This window comes from Dendrobates tinctorius, unplaced genomic scaffold, assembly GCF_039654945.1.
Source record: "Dendrobates tinctorius isolate UK_male_01 unplaced genomic scaffold, ASM3965494v1 ptg000167l, whole genome shotgun sequence".
Lineage (NCBI taxonomy): Eukaryota > Metazoa > Chordata > Amphibia > Anura > Dendrobatidae > Dendrobates > Dendrobates tinctorius.
This window is the reverse complement of record NW_027361834.1, coordinates 110,829-116,282: the sequence shown is the minus strand read 5'-3', so window position 1 is coordinate 116,282 and position 5,454 is coordinate 110,829. Positions and strand designations below refer to the sequence as shown.

Below are 5,454 nucleotides of genomic sequence, written 5' to 3'. Positions count from 1 at the left end.
ACTCAAACACCATTTCATTTCCTATTCTGATATGACTATGGACATCATAAATTACATCGTAGATGTTGTCCAATTTCTTATGCTTAATAATTATTTCTATTTTAATGGCAAATATTTTATTCAGAGTGCAGGAGTTTCAATGGGAGCAAAGTATTCACCCTCTGTAGCAAATTTGACCATGAGCTGGTGGGAGGGATTGTACATTTATAATCCATCGAATCCCTTTTTGAAGGATGTAATTTGGTACAGCAGATTCATAGATGATATGCTAATCATATGGATGGGCTGTGAAGCTGCCGTACAGAATTTCATTTTTTATTTAAATAATAATATTTTCAATCTTGAATTTAACGTTCAACATAATCACAATGTCACCCAATTTTTGGATTTGACCTTGGAGGGGAGGATGTTTTCTAGGATTTTCACTAAAACTTATAGAAAGCAGATAGCTGGCAACACTATTTTGCATGCTACTAGCCACCATCCAGCACATACAATTAAAGCGATTCCGTTGGGTGAGATTATCAGAGCAGACCGTAATTGTAACACCCATGATCCTAAATCAAAAAGGCAACAGTCACTTCGATAAACATATCCCAAACAGAAATTATCACGGAAGGTGCCGTGAGGATCCAAGAAGTGAAAAGCATTAATAATGATAAAAAATGTAAATTTTTATTGATTATAGATTAAAAATAACATAAATTATATTAAAAGGACAGGACTAATGGTCTCCAACATGGGGGGTAGGAAAAAAACAGCAAAAGGTTTATGGTATCTTCCACAGTGTGCAAACAGCTATTTCAATTATATACCAAAATTCACAAAGAATCAGAAGGAATCCCTCCAAGGCCAGAAAAGAGCAAAGTATTAAGGCCTATGTTCCAACAGCAGTTACAAAGAACTTGCCAAAATTGGGTGCTGTGAGCACTACAAAAAGGAAAGAAAAAAAAAAAAATGGCCTGATGTGAAGAATGGCTAGGGAGGGAAATAAAGGGCCGGAGTTATATCCTGGCAAGGGGCACAGCATGAATTATGACATGGATGAAGACAGTGCAATAATAGTGATAGAATTTTACCTGTCGCTGACCACTGTGAAATGAGGCCGAAGATATGGCTGAAAGCTGGTGAACCTAGTTCCCCCACCGCCGCCCGACAGCACTGTTTCGCATGAGTTGCTTCTTCCCGGGGCATTCTGACAGGTAAGGGTGTTCCTGAAACCTATATAGCTACCGTGGGTCAGTGTAAACGATCACGTGACCGGAGTTGTATGCACAGGACCTGCCATTAGGTATTTTGCTTCCGGTAAAATACCGGAAAGGGAATAGGACCTGTGGGTAGCGCACGCGACCAGTTCCACCCTCTTAAGCAAAAGGGACTTTCCAGGACAGCGCTCTGTGCTCCACAGTGAAACACACTGCGGTCACATGTGTGAGCGCTCCCGGAAGTCAGAGCAGGCCGCCAAACCGGGCGCGGGCGCATAGGTCATCCAAAAAATACACATGAGGTCATTATCACAGTATATGTGTATATAACGATCGTGACATGGAAAAAAAAAAAAAAAGGAAAAAGAAAGAGAAAAAGAAAACTCTGCGTGATTTAGATGTGTGAGAATAAGAGGATCATATAATAAGGAAGTGATTATCCACTTTAAGCAATATGCTCAAAAAATAATAATAATAAAGTGAAAAAATTATGATGATGTATTAAGGGAATAAGGTCAAGGGCAAGAGGGGTAGGGGGAAGAAAGGATGATGCTGTTTATATATGGGGAGGAGACAAAGTGAAAAATATAATGGTGATGAGCAAAGTCTCTGTGAAAATGTGCAAGGGATGTGTATGGATAAGTGAGGATGGTGCTCAAAAACATGAAGGTGAGAAATGGGATGATTCTAATGTGGGGGGAGAAAGGGGGGGGAAGGGGGGGAAGTGAAGGGAGGGGAGAAGGGATAACCAAGGTAAAATGGGATATTGAATATGAGACCCATAAAACAAGGATCATATTATGTGAATGAACATTCATATAAATATAAATATTCAAGAGTCCCAGAAACGTGATTAAGGAGAGTTCTTGATCCATTTCTTCTTCTCTGCATGTTTTATCCAACCGAAGAGAGAGATGATCAGGCAGTCATATGATCCAAAAATACGAAATCTCCATGTGCTGATTGTGAGCCACAGGTAACTTCAGATAGCATTAAGTTTGTCTGAAAAAAAAAGAATATTTTTTAAAAAGTTGGAGCCGAAATAAGAAAAATAAAAAACATTAAAAAAGACCAGATATAATTTAACGAACACCTAAAACAACCTGACTCAGGATATACAATTAGAGGAAAGAATTGAAACCAAAATTTTCATTGAGACCGTAAGGGGTAATGGTCCCTAAACGGTAAATCCATTTACTTTCAAGTTGTGCTAGGATTTTACTCAAATCTCCTCCTCGTATGCCTAATTCAATTTCATCAATAGCCTTGAATAGAAGACCCTTAGAATTACAATTGTGATGAGATTTAAAGTGGCGTGGAAGTGTTTTTAAAAGGGAATTATCCTCAATGGTTTGGGCTTTTTGAATATCCCGGACATGTTCTCGTATGCGGATTTTGAATTCCCGAGTGGTTAGCCCTATATAAACAAGGTTACACGGACATGTTGCGTGGTATATAATGCCCTGAGAGGAACAAGTTAAATGTTTACGAATTTCAAAGATCCGAGATCCGTCATGATTAGTAAATAACTGTGCTTTTTTTGTATTGATGCATGCTTTGCAAAGGCCGCAGGGGAAAAAAACACGTTTTAAGGGGTTGCATCCAGGTTTAGTAATAGAATCATAGTGGCTATGGACCAATAGATCCTTCAAATTGCGACTCCTCCTAGCCACTAAGGATGGAGTGGAGGGAAGAATTTTTTGTAAAATGGGATCTGTTTTTAAGATGTGTCAATGTTTCTTAAAAAGAAATTTCAAATCTTCCCATTGGTTATTGAAAGTTGAAATAAATCTGATTTGATCAGGCGTTTCCTGCCGTTTTTTAGGAGCCGAATACAAAAGTTTTTCTCTGGACGTGTTTTTAGCCCTCCTATAACCATTTTTTATGCTCCGTTTACTATATCCCCGATTGAAAAATCTTTTAGTCAAATCCGCCGCTTGCCACTCGAAATCAGCATCATTGGAGCAGATACGTCTCGCCCTGAGAAATTGACCGGTGGGTATCCCCTTAATAGTTGCAGGAGGATGGGATGATGTGGCATGTAATAATGAATTCGTAGCCGTAGATTTTCTATGTAGATTAGTACTGATAATTCCCTCTCTAGATGCTGAAATTTTAAGATCTAAGAAATCCAATTCTCTTCCAAATTGGTATGTTAATTTAATGTTAACCTCATTTTCATTTAATTTGGCCATTAGGTTATGTAAATCAGCCACTAAGCCTTCCCAAATAAACCATACATCATCGATGTATTTCATCCAACCCTGAACCAAGTTGATGTCCGCCATGGTATCACCCAGGAACATTTCCCTTTCCCATGCCCCCAAAAAAAGATTAGCAAAGGAGGGGGCACAGGAGGCCCCCATAGCGGTGCCTTGGGTTTGTAAATATGTGTTATTATTAAAGGTAAAGATGTTATGTGTTAATAAAAATTCCAAAAGGGTGAGTATTAAACCGGATAAGGCTGGATCCAAATTGCTCGTCTGGAGATACCAGGCAGTGGCTCTAAGTCCATCCTCATGCCTTATCGAGGTGTAAAGGGATTCAATATCCGCTGTTACCATTATCATATGTTCATCCAGATAGAGATTATTCAATTTTTGGAGAGCTGCCGTGGTATCCTGAATGTAAGAAGGCAAAGTGAACACTAGTGGTTTTAAGAAGAAGTCAACGAAATTTGAAATAACTTCACATAGGCCTCCATTACTTGAGATGATAGGTCTACCTAAAGGATCACTGGGGTCCTTATGCAATTTAGGGATTAGATACAAAGTAGATAATTTTGGATGATGCTTACGAATTGTTTCCACCATGTTTTTAGGGACTATTCCTTGTTCAAAGGCTTGTTCAATTATTTGGAGCAATTCAGCTTGGAATTTTGGTAGTGGATTAAATGGTAATTTTCGGTAACAAAGAGGGGTATTCAGCAACTTATATGCTTGTTGTTCATATAATTTTTTTGGCCAAATTACCAAATTTCCCCCTTTGTTCGCAGGTTTGAATACTACATCTTTGAGCGACTGTAGATGAATTAAGGCTTCTTTTTCATCCCTACTTAAATTAGAGACCCAAGGAGGTTTTGTTGGTAATGCCTCTATTTCAGCCGTGAGGACTTGTGTAAAAATCTCCACAGCGGGACAGAGACTAATAGGTGGAAATTTCCGGGACTTGTTAAATAGATTATGAGGAAAATTACTTACCTGAGGACTGTTGTTTTCCTCTAGGAGTTCCTCTAAATTTCTTAACGCCTCCCTCTCTTCCACTGTGGAGAAGTTGTTATTGAGACGGTCTTTGTGGTGAAATCTCTTTAAAATGAGTTTCCTGGAGAAAAGGTGTAAATCCCTCACCACACTAAAGGTGTCCAATGGACAAGTGGGCGAGAAGGTTAGACCTCGCTCCAGGAGTCTTACCTCAACAGAGGACAATTGATGGGTGGATAAATTGATTACCTTCAGCTGGTCACCCTGGACCCGTAGATTCCTAGATCTCGTGAAGATATCTGGTACTCTGGTGCCGGCTCTGAGGGTCATTCCACTGTTCGTGGTTTCTCCATTATGATTTTCTCCATCACTCATGGAGGTGTTATTGTCAGATGTAGATGGTACAGAGCTTTCAGATGAAGTTCTATGTTGGGAAGGTTTTGTTGATCTTTTGTTAGTTGCTTTATTTTTGTTTGTAGGGCCTGATTTCTTGATTTGCCACCGATATATTTTATTTGTGTCATAGTCATTTAGATCCCTTTGAATTTTTTTTATCTTATTCTGACACACCTCACTCTCCCATTTATCCACGTCTTTGTTAATATCCGTCAAAATCTTGTCAAAATTTTCCATTGGTACATCCTTCAGGAGTAACTTCTCCAGTTCTTCAATATCAGAATCAATAACTTTTAATGACATAGTGTTTTTATCGATGATGATCTGAATAAACTCCAAGGAGTAAGATGTTGCAGCTGAGACCCATCTTTTTAATAAGATCTCATCATCCAGGTCAAATGAAGGATACAACTGTACCCTAAGACCCCTAGGGATTATTTGTTTGTCCATATACTTCTCCAAGGCCGATCTATTCCACCATATTCATGTTTTTTTGTATAGAGCATTCCTATATTGTTTGATCAAATCTTGGTTGGCATGAACTGTATCCTGAGTAATGTTGGAGGACCCCTGTCTAAATACATCAGATGCCTTAGCCTGCCAGGACTTTTCCCTGGCTTTAAAGTCCATCCTATGGAAAAAACGAATGATCT

General features: G+C 38.9%; 1 long non-coding RNA gene across 1 annotated transcript; it reads right to left on the bottom strand.

Moving 5' to 3' along the window:
* Positions 1–727: 727 nt before the first annotated feature.
* On the bottom strand, positions 728–5,454 carry LOC141053671 (uncharacterized). The gene is made up of 3 exons (XR_012221251.1): positions 4,655–5,454; positions 4,406–4,467; positions 728–2,207 (listed from the first exon to the last, which is right to left on the bottom strand). It is a non-coding gene; the product is annotated as an uncharacterized lncRNA (long non-coding RNA).